Here is an 11,472-nt window from a genome sequence, read left to right as displayed (position 1 = left end):
ACCAGTGACATAACGAAAGACAAGGCGGAGGTCCACGGTGTCCCCAGATATCCTTTGCCAATAAACATGTATGGTGATTTAACACTGAGGGCTGGCAGCACTTTATCAACACACCGCAAGTTTTGTAAAGTAGCCTCCAGAATGATCTGGGCTGGGAAACGCATGCAACTTTAGGTTCTCTCTAGTGGGGCAACTGAGGCCAGCCGGGATGAAACAGTGAACCTAGCAACCGGCTCTGGGCTGGAGAGGAGCCGGGCGAGGTGAGGCCGCAGGGTCGGAAGCCAGATCTCCTACCCTCACCTCCCCACCCCCCGCCCAATCCAGCCCCAGGCGGGCGGTGCGTGCTGAGCCCCCAGCGGGGCGGCGCGGCCCGAGGCCCCTCCCCGCCGCCGAAGCCCTGGCGACTGACGCCGAGCGGCGGCCGGGAGCCGAGGGGGCCGGGCGGGCGGGCGGGCGCGAGCGAGGGCAGGGCAGGGGGCCGGCCGAGGCCACTCGCCGCTTTAAATATGGATCGCGGGCTCGCGCTCGCCGTACGGCTTGGGCCGCCTAGCCCATCCCCGAGCCCGGCGGCGGCGGCAGCGTCGGTTCTCGGCAGGCACACGGAGAGCCGGGCGCACACGCGGGAGCTGCGGGAGGCAGAGTAGGGAGCGGAGCCGCCCCGCTGTCGCCGCTCCCTCCCCGAGGCCGACAGCTCCGCTCCGCGTCGCCGCTCCGTCCCCGCCGGGCCGACCCTCCCGCGACTGCCCTCGCCCCTCGGTCGCCTCCCCGGGCGCAACGCGCACCCACCCGGCGCCAAAGTTGCGACTGGTGCCCCGCGCGCGCTGCGAGCGGCCGCGCCAACTTCCCAGCCCACGCCGCCCGGGTCCCCGCGGTACCCCGCCTCCAGCCCCGGCGGCGCGCGGGGCAGAGCTTAGGTGGCGGCGGCGGCCGAGGTGGCTGCGAAAGCGGCGGCGGCAGCGGCGGCGGCGGCCGCTGCAGCCACACACTCAGTCGCCAAGCTGGAGGAGCGACGGAAGCCCGACCCCAGGAGGTGAGTGGCCCGAGCGGCGGCGGGGTGGGTCGGCCACGTCCCCAAGCCTCGCCGGCGCGGTGGGCACTGGGTGGCGGGCGCGGGCCCCAGGGACTGGTCCCGCAGGGCGATCTGACGGCCTCGGCGCGTCCAGGGAGGGACGCAGAGAGAGGGAGAGAGAGGTCAGTGGCGGGCCGGGCATCTCCTGTGCTGGGCGCCCGCGAAGTGTGAACGCTGCTGCTGTTGCTGCGGAAAAAAGAACTTTTTATTTCGTCTCAGGGTTTAGATGACAAGTTTGGGTGGTTCTATTTTTCCCCTACTGCATAGCCGCCTGCACGTAACCGGGCGTTGTTGCCACGACTGTGGGGCCAGTGGACGCCCCGGCTAGGCTCGGGAGCAGTGACACTTGTGTTCTCCTGAGCCCGAGTGGTCATAGTGTATCTGGGGACCTGTCGGGGGGGGGGGACACACCCCCAGATCTTTAAGCTGGGAAGGTTGGGGAAACAGTGCCATCGAGGCCGCGGTCCCCACTCCTCTGTCCGCTCCGGGATCGGGCACTCGCGTCTCTGCTTGGCACGCCGGAGGCGGGGGTGAGTCAGGCAGATTCACTGCTAGAGGTACACACATTTATTTGCAAGGGGGAGACAGAGGTTAAACTGGGATTTCTGTTGGCCGGCGACAGCGGAGCTCTCGCTCAGGTAACTGGGCAGCGTGTGCATCTTGGCAAGGGCAGGTGATTCTTTTCTTAAGTGCATTTCACTCAGTCTTTGCCAGTCTGTTAATAACAGCTATTGAGCGACAGCGGCTAACTGCAGCAAGCTCCTTAAGGAGAAGGAAAGTTCTCCGAGAACTAAAGGGGGGTGGAAACCCTCAACTTGGGAACCGCCAAGGAAGCATTTCTGCCCCGGCCCTAGCACCGGCCCTAGCACCTCCGGGTTCCCTGGAAGTGTGGAGTTTTGCCTTCCCTCTCTCCAGAAGGCCCCACCTTCTCAGCGTGATTGCCCGCAGCAAGTTCTTCCAGTCTGAAGCTGAAAAGCTGAAAGCTCTCTTCTCTCCTCCTTTGCACTCACTTCTTTCTCCTCTTTCTCTTTAGTGCCAGGCAGACTCACTGCTAGTGAGAACTCTCTGACACAGGGCTACACTAACACCGGCTCAGATCCTGGAAAGGCGCCACACTGCACCTAGCTTCCTTCCTTTATCAGGGACTTCGGGTTGCAATGTTACTTACACTGCAGTGTGTCTTGCTCATTAGTGCTCGTTTTTCATTGGGATCTGAATAGATTCTCCGTGGAAGCCAGACTAGTACTGGACTGCTTAAAGACTCTTCAGAAAAATAAAAGTTTCTAAGAACTCTATTCCTTGTGTCTGTCACATTAGCATTAAATACTTTCCAGTCGTTGCTGTACTTCTGAGTTATTTCTACCTCATTCAAAGGAAGTGTGTCTATTTTTTAAAGCTTTCATAACTGAGAAAAACTTTTACTTTCATTTTAAAGTTAAATCTAAATAGGATTCTGATCTCCTATGTGGTAAAATAGAACGGTTTTACCTTTATCTCCAAGTGTAGGCAAGATGACGGAAAACTTCCATAGGTAGGATGGGAAACTTACCAATGCTGTGAATTCTTGGGGGCATAGGGCATTTCTACAGATGGGGTGAGAGACAGAAAATGGGATATTTTTGGTAGTGCTGGGTATATTTGAGAAAGCAGAAATCTTCAGCCCTTTGTGTTAGTTTTTCAGCTTGGACATTTCAGTATCATTTTCTGTTTGGAAACATACAGACATACGAAGCCTGTGAGTCTTTCAGGTGCTCAGAAGTACGCTCAATTTACTGATGTATTTCTTTTAGTTCACTTTGTCAACATAAAAAAATCTTGCAGCGTTTGCATGACAGGACCATTCTTTTAAATGATTAGAAGACATTTGGATTTATAGAAATTGTGTATAAAAGGAAGACAGACAATTGCAGTAGAGGAAAAACATGCTAGAAACCAGGCTACCTTTGGGACATCTCCCAGCACACCCTGGTGGTAATCTCATTTTTCACTGAGCTCTGGCACAATTTGGAGATTCTGATCTCTTGTTCTGATAACATGCATGATAGTCTGGCCATAGCTCACATCTTAAAGGAAAAGACAGTACTTAAAGAGGGAAGGGAAGCACACTTTGCTGGTGAATCATCGCAGATAATCAGGTTTCCCTGCCTGCCTCTGAGGGCGCTGCAGTCTGCGAGGACCTGCTATTGTTGGGGAGCCAGTCCCAGGAGAATTCCCTGCTCCTGAAGTGTGTGTGGCAAGGGCACTCCGTCAGCCTGTTCCTTGGCATTCGTTTTAGACAGTAGGAATAAGTCTGGGTCTGCTGCATAATCAGGTCTGCTTTGGAAAGAACGAGTGGGGAACAGGAAAATCTAAAGATGATTAAAGTTTCCAAGTTTTTTTTTAATTGCAAAATGGAAGGAATCAGGATACATGAATGACTGATTAGCCAGAGGAAACTGTAAGCAGAACACATATCTTATCTGATGTTGTTTTTCAGGACAACTTAAGACCCATGAAATTTGTTTTTAATGGAGTGTTTTTCAGCAGAATGAATAGATAAGAATATCCAGGAATCAAGTAAGACTTTACCAAGCTAGATATTTTGCCTAGCTCTCAATATTTGCACACTCAGTACATTTTTGTCATGATCACTTGTGTCCTAGAAGGCAGTTCATATATTCACCACTACGTGTCTTTAGCTAGTTTTCCAGCCGTAGATGTGGTCAGTCTTGTACACAGTACTGTCTAATCCGCAGACTTATACGCAAAAACATACACATTCAGAGGTTACATTTTATCTCGAGTCCCATTCACTGCTGTCACAGTGACTCTGAGGCGGTGACATCTCTCTGGTCCCTGCAGTGCAATGACACTTAAGGCACCCAAAGGAGGGTGCCTTTATTTACCTGCTACGAAAGGAAGTGAGAAAGTTTATTTTCCCAGTCTTTTATGTGATGCTTACAGTACTGTTTTCTTAGTAATGATGTCTTTATTCGTTCTGAGTTACGTGATGAATTAATCAAAAGATGGCAGTAGAAATAGTCATAATAGTAATAGTGAAACCCCCTTCATCTGTTGCTTCTGGGAGCCAGACATGGTCCATCTTCCCTGAACATGAAGTAGATATAAGGGTTAGGTATTGTGCTTACTTAAAAACCAAAACAGAGAACTGTACCAAAAAAAAAAATATCCTGGAAAGTTATTGGTGGAGGCTGGCACGCATGCTCCATCTGCTGAGGGCTGTTACATCTTCATCGAATAACTATGGTGAAGGGGAATGAGTTTTGGTTATTTTAGTCACACAGGAAGAGGGCAAAGCAGATGCAAGTTTATTCTGCTAAGATGAGCTTTTTTGTGGCCTTCCAGAGCAGCAGTGACCACTTGCTTCAACTTTGAGGTTCTAGGTTCAGCAATGCTAAAGGTTTACAGTTTGGGTGTGTCAGTTTTAGCTTGGGAGCTAAGTTGGTTTTCATGGAGAGTTACACAGAAGTAAGTTACATGAAGTTAAGACTTTGAAGGACGTAAGTAATCAAGAAGTGACATCTTGAGTTTTATTTTCTTCTTGCTTTGTTGAATTTGTATTAGAAAGCTTTAAAAGAAAGCTCTAGATAGAATTTCTGGGATACTTTTGGGAGGCATTAAAATAAAACAATCAGAAATGCATAAAATGAAAGGGCTACATTGTGTTGAAACCTGATCTTTTTTGAGTGGCATAAATAAGGAAGTTTTTCCTAATGTCATTAGTAGGAAGTGGAGCATTCTTTTTTGCTTTGGTAACTATACTGCCTGATGAATAGCCTGCTCTATACTATTTTCAAATGGGTAAACTTGAGGGGTCTGGACTTCTCTATTAATTAATTCTAGCTTTGCTTTAGAGATCTGGTGATTGATGGGATCTAGTAATATGGCTTTCTGTTTGGCATGCTCTCTTCGCCAGCAAGGCTGGCGTATATTAAAGAGGGTTCTGTCCCCTCAGGAGAGCCCTAGCATCCGCAGATGTGAAGCATCTTTGAGTTATTATCATACGACCTCTGATATCACAGCCAACCGCAAACAAGAAAGTAGAGGATGGAGCTGGACAGATGTTGGACAGATGTTGTGGTACATAGGAGATGCTGAGCCCAGTGTGCAGGCCACCCGCTAGTAAAGGAAGGTGAACAAGAGACCACAAGCAGAAGTAAAGGCTAGAACCTGGGACCCGGTAGTGTCATGTATAGCCCCCTCCCTCATCTCCCTGCCTCTCTTCTTCTTTTCTCTATTTTCTTTGCCCTTCCTCCTGCCTCATCCATTTAAGTTTGTGCTGAGGTGCAACATGTAGCCAGAACATCGAAAATGTCTCTACAATACCAGCAAACAGCTCAACTCGAGTGACTACATCTACGTAGCCAGTGCCCACATAGGATGCAAGCCAATGACATGCTCAGAAGTCTCCTATTCCTATCATTGTAAGCTATGATTTCCCTCAACAGTAACTTCTTACTTCTGGGGCTGTAGGTCACTTTCACCTGTTACTCAGCTTTCTGTGAGTGAACCACGTGGTATGTACTCGTGGGCCTAACCCCTTCTGTTAACTGCGTTTAGGAGATTCATTCTTGATTTGTGCGTAGCAAGTTTGTTTATCCTCGTAGCTGGAAGGAGTTTTACTTTTGTGGACCAGCATGACACATTATCTGTTTCGTTCTTGATGGATACTTGGTTTGTTTTCAGTATCGTCTGTTACGGATTGTGTTGATATGGGTGTTCTTGAGTACATCTTTTAGAAATGTGGAGAACTCTGTGTGTGTTGAATTCAGTTGTTAGATTTGGTTTAGTTGATGGTCTCTTCCCTCAAAGTTGATACCGATTCATCCTCCTGCTGGCATTGAATGAAAGTCTTCCATAAACATCTTTATGAATAGCAGGCCTTATGTACTTTATTCATTTTACCTGGTCTGTAGATATATGAACAGATTATATCATTCATTTAACTTATATTGTTGAGTGTGCTTTTTCAAATATTTATCAGTTATAGCATTGGTTTAGCTATTATTATTACTATTATTACTATTATTTTTTGCTCCTAAAGTTTCTGTCTAACATTATCCTTTGTAAGGAAGGCTTTAATCCTGGAAAGTTAGCTCCATTCATTTGTTTGGATATAGCACAGCTGATCAGGCCAACTGTCTCCTCAGTGCTGTCGTCTACTGAGAACATCCAGTATGTAAAGTGTGTAAAGAGATGAGGAACATTTGAGCTCGACTCTTCCGGTTGGTAGGAATCCGCGAATTCCTCTTCTTAGAAACAAACAAACAACAACGACACCCAAAAAAAACCCAAACCAAACCAAAAATCAGCCTAAAATCCAGCTTTCAACCAGCACTCAGAAGCATGTAGAGTTTGCCGTGTGCCCGGCAGAAGCTCCACACAGCAGCCGCATGTCTTTTAATGCACTGGTCAGTGTTGGACCGAGACCTGCATTCAGAAGATACAGGAGTTGAAGACTTGCATCTCTTACTCTACTTATGATTTGATTTGGGGAATTTAAAAAAATTGCCAGGTTTAATTTTTTTCCTTTTACCAAAGTCACTGTAAAACCCAATCCACAGAGGTGTTTCCAGGCACCGACAGAATGAGCTTTATTAAACCCCCCTTCGGAACCTTACCATGTGCCCGTTGTTATTGTCATTGTGTTCTGCTGCAGTGCTTCTTGTTCTTGACTTGAACGGGGCCAGCACGGAGAGCAGTTGCTGGCACATTAATAAACGTTTGGCTGAGTGAATGAACAACACATTTCATTATCTCTTGTAGGTGCTTACCCTGAGTAACTCCAACTGTTCCTAAGACTTTTACTTCCTGTCGCCACAGCTGACTTTTGAACAGGGGTCATCAAACACTCGGTTGGAAGTTGAGTCTAACAGCCAGCAGTTGGAGATCACCCTTTTCATTATATGGGTCATCTGTGTCCCATGTGACACACACCAAACCTAAAGCACCCCTGAAAGCGGATTATACTGCTTTTCACTCCATGGATGGTTCCCCCAAAGCCTACACACTCTATATTTTTAGCTTCTGTAATTAGAGTTCTAGGTAGCACACTGCCAGATCTGGTCTACTGCAGTGGCTCCTCCAGGGCTGACTTGTTGGAAGCCATGTTGCACACAGAATTGAACGGTGAAGGATGAAGATTAGCTGAAAGCTGGAGCTTGTGAAGAACCTTTTCCACTCAGTGCGGATACAGGGTTTCTCGGAGATGCCGTCTGTAACACTGAAGTCAAGGTGCTGCGCACACCTCCGTCAGCCAACACGGTGAAGGTGAACGGGCAGCTCTGGCTCTTGCCTTTCATTAGTCAGCTAATGGATTGACTTTGAGACCTTTCCTTTTGCCTGGAAGGTGGTCTAGTGGAATGCTTTTTTATTTTTTATTTATTTTTTATTTTTTGGTTTTTTCGAGACAGGGTTTCCCTGTAGTTTCTGTAGAGCCTGTCCTGGAACTAGCTCTTGTAGACCAGGCTGGCCTCGAACTCAGAGATCCGCCAGCCTCTGCCTCCTGAGTGCTGGGATTAAAGGCGTGTGCCACCACCGCCTGGCAATGCTTTTTTATTTTAGTATAAATAGAGCTAAAATTTGTGTGTGTTTCTTTTGGAGGATCATGTGGCGGGCGCTCTTAACCAGTGGTAGGTTTCACTTTGCAACTCAGGCTGGCAACACAAAGACATGGGTTTTGTGTGGATGTCTGATTACATTTTGTTACCGCAAGGCTGTTTTTCTTCCTTCCTTCCTTCCTTCCTTCCTTCCTTCCTTCCTTCCTTCCTTCCTTCCTTCCTTCTGTGTTGGCACTTGTTTATTTACCTGCTTTATAGAGCTGTTAGCACCCTGGGTTGCCTTGTTCTCATAACTTAGGTGGAACTGTTTCCCTGTAGTCTACTGAGCAGGAAACACACTCAGGATTACATGCCAGCCTACATGTAGGAATGTTTACATTTAGGTGACATACATCATGTGACCAAGTGGGAAATGGACTTTTCTGGTATAGCAGGCTATCTTGGTTTTCTGGTATAGGTATAACATAATGGAAAATAGAAATAAATACAAAATAAATACATGGGTGACTATGGCCTTGTTAAACTAGTACCTCAGCCAGTAGATCCTCAGAAACACCTGTTCTGAGAGATTTTCTTTAGAGAGGTTCAACTGGTGGTTTTAATATGGAAACATTCAGGAAGACGTGGATATTACTATATTTATGCTGGCAGCAGGGGTCCTCCCTCTGGTGTCTATTTGGCCCTTGGGATTTTCAAAAGATTGATATTATGGATTTTCTTTAAAGACAGTGATGTGTGTGTATGTGTGTGTGTGTGTGTGTGGTTTTTAATTAGAATGTCACTTTAAAATTATGTGTGTGTCCGCATGTGGTTATATGCTGATGCCCAAGAAGACCGAAGAGGGCCCCAGAACCCCTGAAACTGGAGTTAGAGACATTGTGAGCCACCATGTGAGTGTTGGGAATTGAACCTCAGTCCTCTTGAAGAACAGTCAGTGTTCTTAACCGCTAAGCCATCTTTCTAGCCCAAAGGTTAATTGTTTAAAGAATCAGATTACAACAACTTTAGTATCTAAACTGCTATAGAAGAAAAGGGAATTTGTCCTTTCATTTCTAGTGTGCTCAGTAAGGAAGTCTGTTGTCTAGATGACTTGATGGGATAGTCCCAATGTCTTTTAACACAAGCTTTACAGGACTTGGGTGTCGATGGCTGCACTCCTGAGGTCCTCCTCGTCTTGGGAGGCGCAGGACCACAGCCGCAGCAAGACAGCAGTTGAACCGCTTGGCACATTGTTCTTCATTCCTCTGACCTCTAGAGACTGTGTCGTTAGGAATGTGAGATGAACACTCACCACGTTGGCAGACAGTTGGGCCTCATGGTTGGGAGCTGGTAGAAGTACTGATCACAATCGCCTCTGGAAATTGCTGAGCGTTAACAGATCAAGCAGAAACACACAGCTCACGCATTTGTGTCGTTACAAGTTGAGCTTCTGTGCCAAGGAAAAGGGAAGGCAGATAGGAATGTGTCAGAAGGATTTGGATAAACGAGACCAGACAGTTTCCCTTGAAAATGCATTGAGAAATAAAAAGAAAACCCATCCAAAAACATCAGAAGAAAATAAAGTTCAAACACTTGCATTTTTTTTTTCATGCCAAAACTTTTGGCTGTGAATTCTAATTCTGGCTGGCCACAGGTGAGCATGCTGCTCTATGCTGGGTGCTTCCTCAGTCTTCCATGCTGTCACTTTGGGAGCATAGAGTAGCTCTGCTCAGCTGTTACAGCAAAAATCTGTAAAATGCCTGCTTTCTCTGAACTCGACTTCTGTAGGGACTGATTCAGGGAGCAGCTGCGGCTCATTGCCGTCCTGTGCTCCGGACACTTCATGTGAAACTTCTTATTAATGCCGCTTGGGATTCGGTAACTCTGGGTTAGAACTTTGTTAGAAGTGTTTGTTTTCAGTTATTGCTCCTTGGAAAACAGCCTGTTTTGATATGACTGCTTTATTTGTTCTCTGTATTGTATATAATCTTACTGCCTGTTTGAGATTAAAAGTATTAGAGCTTTAAAAAGTTTTTTTTATTTATTTTAAATGATAGTTGTGTGTGTGTGTGTGTGTGTGTGTGTGTGTGTGACACGTGTGAGTGTTTCCATGGAGAACAGAAAAGATCTTCAGCGCCCTTGGATCTTACAGGCATTTGACACTCACCCTGACTGTTACATGGGTGCTGGGACCCAAACTTCAGCCCTATTGTTGTGTACCCCGAGTCCTAAGCCCTGAGCCACCTCTCTAGCCCCAGATTCTTTTGGAGTCGTTATAGGCTAACAAGAAGCTGTAAAACTGTAGCACAGAAAGTTTTTTCCCATATCCTTTGTCCAATGTCCTCCACTTTTAAGATTCCTAAAAGCCTTCCTAACTTAGCGCTTTTCCATTCAAACTGTTTTTATGCTGATCATATTTTGCGTACTGAACTAGAAGTTCTATGTCTAGATGTCCTTACAAAATCTTTGCAAGCAGCCATGAGAATATTATCATATCTTTGTGTTAGGTATGTGTTAACTTGCCTTACAATGTTTGTGATGGCATGGTATATTCAGGGGCTTTATAGCCGATCTTTCGTTTGTGTGTTTGATATTTCTAGTAAACTTAGTATGTTTCACCACTCATTAGGGAAAAACAACACACTTGGACATAGATTTCAGTTTAATTATCTCTTACCGAGGGCCTATCAAATACTCCTTGTCCATGTCTTCATACCCCAACTGTATGAAGTGCCCCTTGACGGTCTAGAGAGATGGCCCAGTGGCTCAGTGCACTTGCAGAAGACCCTGCTGAATTCCTAGCACCCCCACGGTGGCTCACAAATCTTCTGTAACTCCAGTTTTGGGGGAATCTAATGCCCTGTTCTGCCCCCCCCCCGCACTGCTCACCCATGGTGTCCATACATACATGTAGGCAAAATATTTACACACGTGCAAAATTGAAATATATATTAAGAGAATACTCCCTAGAGGGATTCATCTTATGTTTCAAGACAGACATGGCTAGAAAGGTGTAGAGAAATACAGGGCACACCATGAGCACTTGAGAAGACAGCCGTGTGAACACAGAGAGTGAAAACTCAGTGCTTCAACATGTGGTTGAAAATACGACCCCTTGGGGGACAGACGACCTTTCCACAGGGATTGCATAACAGATATTTACATCACGATTCATAGAAGTAGCAAAATTACAGTTATGAAGGAGCAATAAAAAAAATTCCATAGAAAAGAATTTTCTGGTTGGAGGAACACCACAGCATGAGGAACTGTATCAAAGGGTCGCGGCGTTAGGGAGATGAAGAACCACTGTCCTAGCCAATGGCATCTGAAGTCTGAGATGAGATTTCACTGAAGCCTATGATGCTGTGAACACTTTCCTCTGGCCTGAACGTATCAGATTAGAAGCGCCACTCATAACAGAGAGAATTAAGCTTATCATAAAAATGTTCAGGGTTTAAGTAGGAGATACTTATCAGGGCTGCTTCTCCCACTGAGAACTGGCTTCTCCCAGGGGAGGTGGTCCTGAGAAATCTCCAGGGGACCTTGTCTTCATGCAGTTGAGAAGAGAAGAGGGACATGAATAGGTCCAATTTTCGGGCGACCTCTTTCTCTTTATGCAGGTTGTTACCCAGAGCTGGTCTCTTCTCACAGGACTTAGTTCAGCTCACGGTGTGGAATACGCCTCTCTTCTTTGGTGCTGCTGTAAGGTGTCACTGAACCTTGATCTGGGAGATGGTGGGCCTGACCGCACATATCAAGTTTCTGGAAGCCATCTTCCCGGCATGTCTGGTCTGAGCTCTTACCTTGACCAGAAGGCATGCGTGTATGTGCGGTGTTACCCATGGTTGGAAAGCAAGCACATAG

At 46.6% G+C, this 11,472-nt stretch overlaps 1 protein-coding gene across 1 annotated transcript in view; it reads left to right on the top strand.

Annotated features, from left to right (window-relative positions):
- The first annotated feature begins 552 nt into the window (after positions 1-552).
- The window catches only part of Slc4a4 (solute carrier family 4 member 4), a 330,071-nt gene continuing 319,151 nt past the window's right edge, over positions 553-11,472 (top strand). The window contains exon 1 of the mRNA XM_038315817.2: positions 553-1,030. The gene's annotated coding sequence lies outside the window, so the exon portion shown is untranslated. The remainder of the gene's footprint in view (positions 1,031-11,472) is intronic.

Source organism: Arvicola amphibius, chromosome 1 (genome assembly GCF_903992535.2).
Source record: "Arvicola amphibius chromosome 1, mArvAmp1.2, whole genome shotgun sequence".
NCBI lineage: Eukaryota > Metazoa > Chordata > Mammalia > Rodentia > Cricetidae > Arvicola > Arvicola amphibius.
Note: the sequence above shows the minus strand (reverse complement) of the source record. Positions and strands in the feature narration are given on the sequence as shown.